We start from the raw sequence: 12,381 nt of genomic DNA, 5'->3' as shown, positions 1-12,381 counted from the left end.
GTTAATTTATCTCTCTTGCCTTGGGTTTTGTTGTTGATTGGCTTTGTGCCAGGGCACTTCTAGGAAACTTGTTCCAACTTATTCTAGACATGTTTACTCTTGTTTACTTGATCAGATTTTTCAAGCTTTTATTCATCTGATTCTTGCCCTGCATATACAGTACACTTTTTGGGATTGCACTATTTGTGCAATTGTTTCACCCCCAGGAGAAAGCTTCCTTTCCCTGTTCCTTCTCCAGGAATGTTGATCTGTTCTGTTTGTTTTTTATTTGCCTCTGTAGTTTTTTAAAACTTCTTTCATTGTCTCTACCTGCTTTTGCCTAGAGGGCAAATTCCAGGAGGAAGGTCACCCCTGAGAGGACTTTCCCCAGTCAGTGTTTCCCAGTCAAAACAGGGCCAGGGACCCATAAAGGGGCATAAATCAGTACCATAGTGCCCTGGGGAGGGAACCCAAAAGGGCACTAAACTTCTCTTTGATGGCTCTACTAATCAGTGCTTTCCTGGCTGCCAAGCAGATGGCACTATTCAGGAAACTTTTCCCCGCACTCCTAAGGTGGTACTGTGCCTTTAAGTCTCAACCAATTCTACGCCAGTCAGGGACCCTGTTGTTGAAAGAGAGGCTGCCAGCCACTTTTATCTCAGGCAGGTTGCAACCATAGCTCAGAGCCAGGACCCTGCAATTTGAATTCACTAATCAAAAGCCACAAACCCTGCTGGCCTGTGCCCCACCCCTTTTCTTGCGGTAGAGCTGCCCTTCAGCAAACTGTTCCCCAGAGCCCTAAGGAGGTACTGTGTCTTTAAATCCCTCCTTCTCTTCACTCCTGTCAAGGGTGGGGTGGTAGGCTGCTTTTTGTCCTGGGTAGGTTGAAACTATAGCTGCCCTCAGAGCCAGGACCCAGAAATCTGACATCACTAGACAAAAGCCATGATCAGTGTTTCGCCATGCCCTGCCCTGCCCTGTCCCATCCCTATCCCTCCATTCTTGGGGTAAAGGACATGTATTTCCATCAAGGACTGAATCCTTGTTTAGCCTGGCATGGGGTGGGATATGGGCACCAGACTCTACAGTATGGAAAGTTTTTACTCATAGCTTTTTACTGCAGGTTATCAGTCCTTTTCTTCCTCTCATTCTTTGTTGGTGTACAATGTTCTTCTGATTTCCTGAGCCCCCAACCAGTTGTTTCAGACATTTCCTGGCTGCTTACTAGCTGCCTGGAGGGAAAATCGAGTCCTGGAGTTGCCTACTCTGCAATATTACCTGGAAACCTCCCTTCTATTCTTTAAATGAAGCATTTTTAACTGCCTTCCATTATTTTTTCACATGTACATTTTTAAGTCTTACTACTGGCATGATTCTTATCATTCATTGTGCTTCAGTTTTTCCATGTGCCTTTAAATGTATGGATCTCAGAGTTTACACAACTCATCATTTGTGCTCTAACATCACTGAGGACAGCATTTAGTTACTGAATTCCAAGACTTCATTTACATTCTTAAAATTCAGCTCAAAAAATGACATAGTGTGGTATATTAGAAAAAGTCTTAGAATGTCAGTGAGGTGACCTGTTTTCAAACTTCATGGTCTCTTAATTACTCTATTATGTTGGATGGGTAAATGAATTTTTCTGCTTTTCAGTTCTTTATTTGTAAAATTAAAGAATTAAAGATTATTATTTTAAAATTTTATCATCGGATTCCATTTAATTAAAATCATCAAACTCAGAATCAATATTTATAAGCATTACTATTAAGGCCTATCATCTCCAAAATGTAATTTTAAATTTGAAATGTTGGAACTAATATATGACATAATATTAATACCTGCTAAATTTGTCTTACTGGCTCTAGCTAATTTTTCTAGCCCTTCAAAATCTATTTTTGAAGTTAGAGAGTCAATACTTTGATCATCCAACATGTTAGCTATTTATATTAGCATTTTATATTCAAATTGATTAACATATATCAGTGATCTAATCCAAAATATGAATATATAACTATTAAATAAGACAGGCCTAAGGGTGAATCCTCAAATTCTGCTGTAAGGAATCCCTCCCCTGTTTACTCTCACTCCAGCATCAGCATTTTTAGAGTATGTGAAATCAACCAGCTACTTTTTCACAGGAGTGAAGCCCTACCCTCCATCCCACTATTTTCTGTATTTTCTGCAAAGGGTATATTGAAACAAGGTATCAAATATTTACAGAATTCCAAAAGCTTTCAGGGAACAGAAAAACACCAGTCTACTGACCTAGGTACTTTATGGGGAAAAAAAAGTTAGTTCTACTTCCAATAATTATGGACCACTGAATTTAAATTTATGTTCCCACTGAGCAAAACCACAAAGCAAACAAATTTTTATTTGTAATTAAGAAGGAATAATTGGCTGAAGAGAGGAGTATACTAGCCTTTGGGGTGGAATTTAAAAGTGCTACATCTTAAGAATGAGTGAATTGGAAATAGGACAGTTCTCAGGAGGAAGTCTAGATTCTATTCATCTTAATCTCTGATTGCATTAGGGTAATTTGGGTTCACTAATGCCCCTGATAACCTCCTTCCAGGAGTAATTATGAATCCTCTTGGAAAGGAGTTAATATCATTTTTGGCCTCAAATTATCTCTACCAGTTTTTATATACAATATTGATGTACACAAACATAATTATCACTGGTGGTCTGCCCTGTAATATTGAACTAATCCATGAACACATCAGTAGAACAACTAGAAAAGTTGGACTAAATATTTAAAAATCTGGTTGAAGCCTTCTGAGTGATGAAGTAGTAAAACAATATAAATGGATATGGAAGAAGAAAATCCAAGAAGTTGAGCTTGACATTTCTGAACTTTTGTTTGCACAATGGCATTCCAATTCCTGATGAAGCATCTCAGAATGTGAAAGGCTGAGTAGACCTTTTGACTCCTTTGGCATCCTTGCACCTTTTGACTCCTCACATCAAGGAAAAGGGCCTTACTTTTATGGTATGGGATCCCAAGTCCTAGACTTTAGGATAAGGGTGAACTGGAAATAGAAAAGCCCTTTTAAGGACTAAAACCCAGCTCCTGTTCAGATTACATTGACCAGGGATTGCTAGTGCTTCTAAAGTAGCAGTTGCAGGAAACAAATATATATCCTCTCTGAAAGAAGAGAAATTAATGCAGTTCCTCACATCATACATATGACTTTTCATATGCAGTGCCCAGGAAAAATGATCAGAAAAGTGAGAAGACAGCATAAACTGGCCAAAGATAAGAGAACAGACATACTGTAGAATCAGTCATATGGGGTCCAGATAATGGAGATTTTAGACAGAGACTTTAGAATATCTCTACTTAATATGTTTAAAAGCATAAATACAATTGTTAATTTTTTTTCAGAAAAGTTCAAACCCTTAAAAAACCCAGTGGATATCCTAAACCTGAAAAATGCATAAATGAAACTAAGAATTACGTGAACACATTTAGCATCCACTAAGACAAGGTGGAGAGAGAATTACTGAACTTGAACAGAGATGTCAAAGACAATATGCAGAAAGAAGCAGACAGAAACAACAGGATAGAAAAATGGAACAAAAAGATACTATTGATATAAACAATATTGTAATAATAATTAACTTATATGACATTGAGGTCCAAGAAGGAAAGGAGAAAGAGAATATGTGAAGAATTAATAACAGAATTTTCCAAAACTGACAAATATATAAATTACAAATTCAAGAGCTCTGAAAACCTCCAGCATGGTACTCACAAAGAAAATCAAACCCAGGTACCACATTGTAAAATTGGTGAAAACCAAAGACAAAGAGAAAATCCTAAAAGTTTCCAGAGATGAAAAGACACATTGCATTGAAATGAGAAGAATGAGTCTGAGATAATGAAAGTCAGGAAAGAATAAAATAATACAAAGCACTGAAAAAAAATCAAATGTTTATGTAGAATTATATTTATGGGAAAATTTTGCCTTAATAATAATGTGGATATAAGACATTTTCTACAAAGAAAACTGAGAATTGGCCACCAGAAGACCTACACTAATAATACAGTAAAATGTCCTGCAGATAGAAGAAAAATGCTCCTAGATGAAAAGTTGGAGATCCAGGAAGGTGCAAAATATAATGGAGTGGGTGAGTATGTAGCTAATTTTAAATGAACTTGAGATAACTTTGTTTATAATGTCTTCTTGGGTTTAAAGTGTATGGGGCCTAAACATATATGATAGCAATGATACATTAATAAAGAAGATTGTAAATAAATTAAGTATCCTAAGGTCTTTACGTTTCTAGAAGCTATAGCACTACTAAGCGGTATTAGACTTTTTTAAGTCAAGTATGTATATCACAATCTCTAGAATTTCCATTAAAATTATAAAACAATATTTTGCCAGCAATCTAGTGGGAAAAATGAAATTTAAACAGGTAATCCAAAAAAAAAGGGTAGAAAAATAGAAAAAAAAGGAATATAGAATAAGCAGAAACAATAAGAAAATATAGTAAGATAATATATTTTTACCCAAGATCATTAACTTTTACATAAAAATGGACTAAATACCCCAATTAAAATACAAGGGGTGTCAGAATGTATTAAAATAAACTCTGTGATGGTTATAAAACTTTTACACTAAATATTAGGATATACAAAGAATGAAAGTAAATGATGGAAAAATATATATCTCCTGTAAACACTAACTGAAAGAAAGATTATTTTGTTATAATAATATAAGAAAAGTAGACTTCATGGCCAAAAAAATAAAAAAAATATATAAGACAGATGTTTAAAGCAAGAAGTTAAAATTAACCAGAAAGATTTAATAATCCTTTTTTGTACATTCATAAAATTGTGTATATATAAATTTGTACATACATAATAACAGCATCCTGAAAAAGGCTCAACTTAAATATGACCAAACTAAAAGGAGAAATACACAGTTCTATAATAGTATACGGGGTACTATTGTATGCAACTACCAATTACTGAAAGACCAGGTAGTTAAAAGATCACTCTATATGGACATTCAAATGATCAAAAATATCAGAGGATCTTGAAGAAAAATTTTTAAAAAGCAAAAAGAAGTGATGTTATTCTGCCATATATTAATTATAATATAATTACAAAACTATTATAATTTTTGTAGAGGTGGTATTGTTTCCAGGTTGGGCAAATAGACCAATGGAGTATAACAGAAATTCTAGAGACACACCTATGATTAAATGGACATTTGATTCATGATCTATAGTGGAGATGATATGGTCTTTTCAATTAATGGGACTGGTTATCCATAAGGGAAAAATTGAAATTTGATACCTACTTCTATAGAAACTATGGTAGGTTGAATTATATATCCCAATTATGACATGTTCTTAATCTTAATCTGCATGCTTGTGTGTGTGAACCCACTGTAAATAGGACCGCTTGAAGATGTTATTTTGTAAAGTGTGACCCAACTGACTGAGGATGAGTCTTAATCTTTATTAGTAGAGGATTTATAGAGAGAAGAAATCAGAAGCCAGAAGTTAGAGAAGGCCACAAGGAGAAGTATGAAATCAGCAGAAAGCGGAAGAGCAGAGAGAAGAGAGAGAGAGAAAAAAAGGAAAAAAGCAGGTAGTAATTATCTTAGTAAATCACAGATTGAAAATCACAGATTGAATGGACTTGGGAAATATAGTGGGCCATATTAGACCTAATTGAGATGATTAGTATATACCTAGAAGTGGAAATGCCGGGTCATATGGTAATTACATATTCAACTTTTTTCCTCATTGGCTGCACCATTTTACTTTCCAAACTGCCATGCAATCAAATTCCAATTTGTCTGCATCCTTTCCAATACTTGTTATTTTCCATTTTATTAATAATAATTATTCTGAGGGTGTGAAATGGTGTCTCCTTGTGGTTTTGATTACATTCCCTTAATGGCTAATGATATCCAGCATCTTTTCATAAGTTTATTGGCCGTTTGTATATTTTCTTTGGAAAAAGTGTCTATTAATGTCCCTTGTCCATATTTTAAATTGAGTTGTTTGTCTTTTTGTTCTGTGTTGTAAAACTTTACCTCAAATCTTCCACAAATTTTCATTTAATTTTTAGTCAGTAATATTGCAGCAATCTGAAAGAGAATTTCCACCAAGTTACTATCACAATACCTACTTACTAACTTGAAGCTATTCCTGTATTCTGCCTTCTATCCAGCTTATATGGACTAACTAATTCTAGTTAATTAGTTAATTGGTGCATCGTGGGAACACAAGTTCCAGGCACAACAGAAACTTTCAGCAAATGATCCCTTTATTACTTGTACAGTATAAAGATACCACAAAGGGCAAATAATCTCTTTGCCACAAAGAGTCCAAAAGAGCAGGGAAAGACATCCCATCACATCCAGTCTCCCGGGGTGGTTGAAAACCACTCCAGATCAAGGTTGAAAGCCCCACAAGCACCACTTCATGCAAGAGAAGAGTGACAAATCTATATTTTTTAAATGTAGTTTTACCTACTTTAGGAGTGCTGCCACTGAGAATTGCTGTTCTAATAAGCATTTTGGGCTGCTTTTTCCTGTTTTCCTGGTTTAAGTTCTGGCAGGAACTTTTCATTAGACTTACCATCTTCCCCAGTTGTAGAATGGCACACAATAGAGAATGAAGTTGGGGGTAGCTGAAAAGCCAGAAGATGGCCACATTAGTTTCTTTTTATGACTTCTACAGAGAAGGAGGTGGGGGTAGGTGATGTCTAGGAGATGGCCACTTAGATGTCTGTGACTTTCTTAATCAGTTGGCTTAAACAATGGGAATTTATTGGCTTACAGATTTGAGGCTAGGAGAAGCCTAAAATTGAGGCATCAGCAAAGCAATGCTTTCTCCCCAGAGACTCTGGCATTCTTGGATGAAGGCCACTGATCCTTGATTCTTGGGTTTACCATCACATGGCAATGCACACAACAGCCTCCCTGGCTTCTTCTCTGGGTTGTTTACTTCCAGCAACCTGCTGCTCCCTGTGTGTCTGAATTTCATTCTATTTATAAAGGGCTCCAGTAATTTGATTAAGATCCTTAACTGAAGTAACCTCATCAAAAGCCCTATATACAATGGGTTCATACCCACAAGAATGGATTTAAGTTTAAAAACATGTTTTTCTGGGGCACGTATCTCCAAGCAACTATAACATCAACATCATATATGTAGACTCTTATTCTAGAATCATGAGGGTTTTCTACGCTACTTTGGTTATGTCTTACCAATCAGTCTGTTCTCTGTATTATTGGCAATACTAATCCAGTTTTTCACTATAGCTTGATCTAATATTGTGTTAGACAAGTATAATGTCTACTCTTCCCTTTTCTTTATTCATTTCACACTCTACACTGTCTAAACAGGTACTTTCTTCAAAACTAAAGTTAATTACTCGCTCTCATGCTCACTCCATATTTTTCCCACCTGCCCTGGATAAAATCCAAACTCTGAGTTTGCCTTCAAGGTCCTTCAAAATTTGGCCCCAATCCATATAACAAGTTGCATTTTCCACATCCAACACCAATGTTCCCTTGACCTCTACCTTGTTAAATGTCTCACTATTCAGCACCTACACTAGGTGTCCACAGCTCTGAGTCCCTGTACAAACTACCCCTTTCTCCTCACTGCCTAACCAAGTGTTACTGTTCAAAACTACTTTCTTTGAAAACATTTAGACCCCCTGAGGCAGATGCAGTCACATCCTTTTCCCTGTTTTCACATCCCTTTGTGTGTCCTCTAACACAGATGTTAACTTACTATCAATTAATTAATATATCCTCTACACAGTTCCTATTAGACTAAGACTATGCCTGAGCTATTTTTATTTCCAGTAATTAAAATAATTCCTCACACATAGTAGGTATCCACAAGCTTGTTAAGTTAATGCATCAGTTTAGTTGTACATTCTAGATTTTAAAAATATAATTTAATATATCCATTCCATTTCTTAATATTCACCTCTTATTCCTAAGATTATGGTTTTTGGAAACATTCTCATTAATATTGCTAGTTTTGGTAATTTAGTTAAGCTACCAAATTGGGATTTTATATTGTTAGTCTCATGCATAATATGTGTGTGTATGTACATATATATATGCAAATTAGTCATCCATGTCAACAGTTTTTCTGTGTTTGAATCATATTCTGTAAAATTTAAGTTGTTATAATAATGATAATACATTCATATGTGTTCCAGTTTGCTAATGCTGCCATTAAGCACAATACCAGAAATGGATTGGCTTTTATAAAGGGGGTTTATTTGGTGCACAGTTACAGTCTTAAGGCCATAAAGTGTCCAAGGTAAGGCATTAACAATTGGGTATCTTCACTGGAGGATGGCCAATGGCATCCAGAAAACCTGTTAGCTGGGAAGGCACGTGGCTGGTGCCTGCTCTGGAGTTCTGGTTTCAAAACGACTTTCTCTCAGGACATTCCTCTCTAGGCTGCAGCTTCTTGGAGCAAACTTTGGGCTAGTACTTCCAAAGCATAAGCAAAACTGCTTTCAATGGCCATCTTCAAAATGTATCTGCAAGTTGCAGCTCCTCTTTCAGCTCCTATCTGTTCTTCAAAGTGTCCCTCTTGGCTGCAACATGCTATCTTCTTCTGTCTGAGCTTATATAGTGCTTTAGTAAACTAATCAAGGCCCATGCTGAATGGGCAGGACCATGCCTCTATGGAAATTATCTAATCAGAGTTATCACCTACAGTTGGGTGGATCTCATCTCCATGGAAACACTCAATCAAAGAATTACAATCTAATCAACAGTAATATGTCTGCCCACACAAGATTCCATCAAAGATAATGGCATTTTGGGGGATACAATACATTCAAACTGGCACAATGTAGAATTTTATGTTTTACAAGGCACTGTCCAAATATTATCTCTTTGATCCTCACCTCCACTAGTATTATAATTCTTATTTTCATGTGAGGAGACTGAGGCCCAGTTTCCTGCCAAAGTACACATGTCTAGTGAGTGTCAAAGTCTAAAATGAACTCTGGCTTTTATTATTTCAAGTTATTTTTGTTCCTCTCACACAGTGACTTTGTGTTTGCTCATTATTTGGCATGGTAAACAATTATACAGCAACTTTCTATCAATCATTCAGGGTTAGTTGAAATCTGTCATATACAGAAGTATAAAATGATCAAGTGAGTAAATATGATTGAAATTCTTAGCAGCTAAAAGTTTTCATCAATTAAAAATCTAAAGAAACCCTTATATACTCACAAACTCTATCAGTGCCCTTATGAGAAGTTTTGTTCATTTCCTGTTTTAGTTCTCCTGGCTGCTGAAGCAAGTACTATGCAATGTGTTGGCTCAATCAGTGGGAATTTATGGGTTCATGGTTTGGGTCTAGGAGAAGCCCAAGTCAAACCATCATCAAGGCAGTGCTTTCTTCCCAAGGACTGGCAATCTGGGGCTGGCTGTCAGTGATCCTTGGCCCATGGTTCTACCATCACATAGAAATGCACATGGTAACCTCTTCTGATCTCTCCCTTTTCTTTGGGGTTCTCATTACTTTCAGTTTCTTGCTTTCTCTCTCTGAATTTCATTCTTATTATAAAAGACTCCAGTAATAAGATTAAGACCCATTCTGATTGAGGTGGACAACACCTTAACTGAAGGAACCTCATCAAAAGGTCCTTCTTACAATGGGCTAAGAACATGTTTTTCTGGAGTACATAGCACCAATTCATCAGTTTTTAGGACTAAAACTAGGAAAAAGGATGCAGGTGTAGCAGTCCCCTTTCAATGGACTTTCATTCTTTCTAAACTTACCTGTTTCCTCTGTTTGCTTTCCTTGTTGTTGGCATCTTTTTCTACCTAATCATGAAAATAAGAATACTAAAAAGTGTACTTCCTGCCTCTCACAGCCTCACTACCCATTACTCACTAGTTAATGATAACCAATTAATGAAAAATTATATTAATTTTAACTAGTAAATAATTCTGGAATATGTATATTTTCCACCCCTACTCTTACTGCAGCATTTCAGGGCCTCACCGTCTTTCACATAGCCCACAGTGACAGCCTCTTAACTTTCATCCTTTATACAATCTCAGATTGCATATCTAAGGATAGATTCCTAAACTCCATATGCCTGCATACAAGAAAGGATCTGGCCTCTTCTGGGTTCTCCAACACACCATTTCATTGCTCTTTTCCTCCTGTCTAAAATCCATAAGCATAAAACTTCTTATTTCCTAAACATATGATGCTACTTTTACCCTCTGACACATTGCTTTCTCCTCTTCCTAAAAATACCCATCCTCTTTACCTTACCACTTTGCCTGTTTAACATCAACTTAATTTTAAAACATATTGCAGAAGTCACCTCTTCATAGAAGTCTTCTCTGACTCTCCTAGACTTTATATTTCCAAACATTAAGTGTAAAAGAAGAAGACAAGGAAATTTCAAACCTTTAAAGAGTGATCAAGAACTTAGAAAGAATATCAGGATTGCATGTTATGATGTTTAATATCATGTGTCAATTTGGCTGGCTTATGGTGCCCAGCAAGCACTGATTGTTACTGTGAGGGTATTTCATAGATTGATTTGCATCTAGAATAAGTTGCATCTACAAAATAATTGCATCTACAATCAACAAAAGAGATTGCCCTTTCAATGAGGGAAGTCTTTCTATTCAATCAGTTGGAAATCTTAAATCCAGAATTGAGGATTTCAGAAGTCAGAAAGGGGAATTCCTGCTTTTTCTTCAGCCAGCCAGCTTTTCCTGGGAAATTCAACTTAATGGGCGTTTCCAATTTGTGGCTTGCCCTACAGAATTTGAACTCTCCAATCCCCATGGTTTCATGAGCCAATTCCTATAATAAATTTCTTCATAGTTTCACATATATGTATATATTTAATGATGCTATATGTAACATCACTATATCATGGTATATATGTAACAGCATGTACCTATGTAACAACATTAGCTGGTTGATCCTAAATATGCTGGCTAAAACTATTAAAGAAACATTAAATGAAAGAATGAGTTCAGGGCTTCAAACTCCCAGCTCAAGTGCCACATGAATGACATAACAGTTCATATGTGTACCCTGAAAGAAATTCTTATTTCCTGTAGCCACAGAGTTAAGATTTCTGAAAGCCAAACACAGGGTCTTAATGAGCTCATAGCTGAGTTATAAGGCAAAATTGAATTCACAACCATGCAGGGAGTTTGCTGTTGAAGTGAGGGAATTGATTGGGCTGATCATTATGATGGGGACATTGAACCCCTAAATTATGCTGCCATCTTGCTATGTAAATCTGTAGTGGTCTGCACTGGGGAATCAGCCATCCCACATCCATCTGAGGAGACTAATCCTGCTTTGCCTAATACACATATAATTGCTTCTTCTGAGGAAAGAGCCTTCACACCTCCACCTGAAAAGATTAACCTTGTTTCACCAGGTGAAACCATAATGGAATCCTCTAAGTTAGTTGACTTGAAAAGACACTGTATATAACTCTCATGAAACACCTTACCACCTCTCTTTGCTTTCAGTTCTATAACTAAACTGAAATCCCAACAGGACTTGAGTGGTGAGGTACAAAGTGTGATGTGTGAGGAGGTGTGCAACATGCTGAAAGACTCCATGATTTTTCCAACTTCTTCAGATAGGAACAATTACTATTAAGGGTATGGGATAATGGTGAAAGGTACAAAAATTTGGATCAAGCTGAATTTTTTGATATGGGTTCATTAAGCAGAGATTCTGGATCCAATGTTGTAGCTTAAGGGATTAGAAAGGCTCTAAGAGTTTAATTGGTTGGCTGAAGCATAGACAAAAATGTTGGCCTACACTAAATGAAGTTGAAGTGGCATAACTGCCCTGGTATAAAGTAAATTAAAATATCCAAAGGTTTAGAGTAGAATGCTAGAATGGATTCATTACATAAGAACTCCTTACCCACCTCAGAAATGTCTGGAGGACACACTTTTACCATGACTGTGAGGAATAAATTCATGAGAACAACTCCATAATTCCTGAAGAGTTCTGTGGTTTCTCTTCTCTCTAGGTCAGATATTACTGTGGGAACTGTTGCCACTGAACCTATATCCTTAAATAAAATGGTGATGATTTGGGCCCATGGTGGCAGAAGCCAAGTGGCAGCACTTTATCATGAAAGACAAAGTAGGCATGGCTACCATAATGGACGGCAAAATCAAAGCAGTAATAAGAATAATCTGACTCTCAGAGACCTATGGTGTTGGATAGTTGATCTTGGAACACTTAAAATTGAAAGAGATGGGAAGTCTACTCAATTCCTACCTGATCTGTATAATCAGAATCATTCTAGGTCAAGTGAAGAAATTCCAACTTAAATTCCATACCTCCAGAGTCATGGCCTCTCAACTTTCAGAAATGAGG

This window comes from Choloepus didactylus, chromosome 3, assembly GCF_015220235.1.
Source record: "Choloepus didactylus isolate mChoDid1 chromosome 3, mChoDid1.pri, whole genome shotgun sequence".
Lineage (NCBI taxonomy): Eukaryota > Metazoa > Chordata > Mammalia > Pilosa > Megalonychidae > Choloepus > Choloepus didactylus.
Note: the sequence above shows the minus strand (reverse complement) of the source record.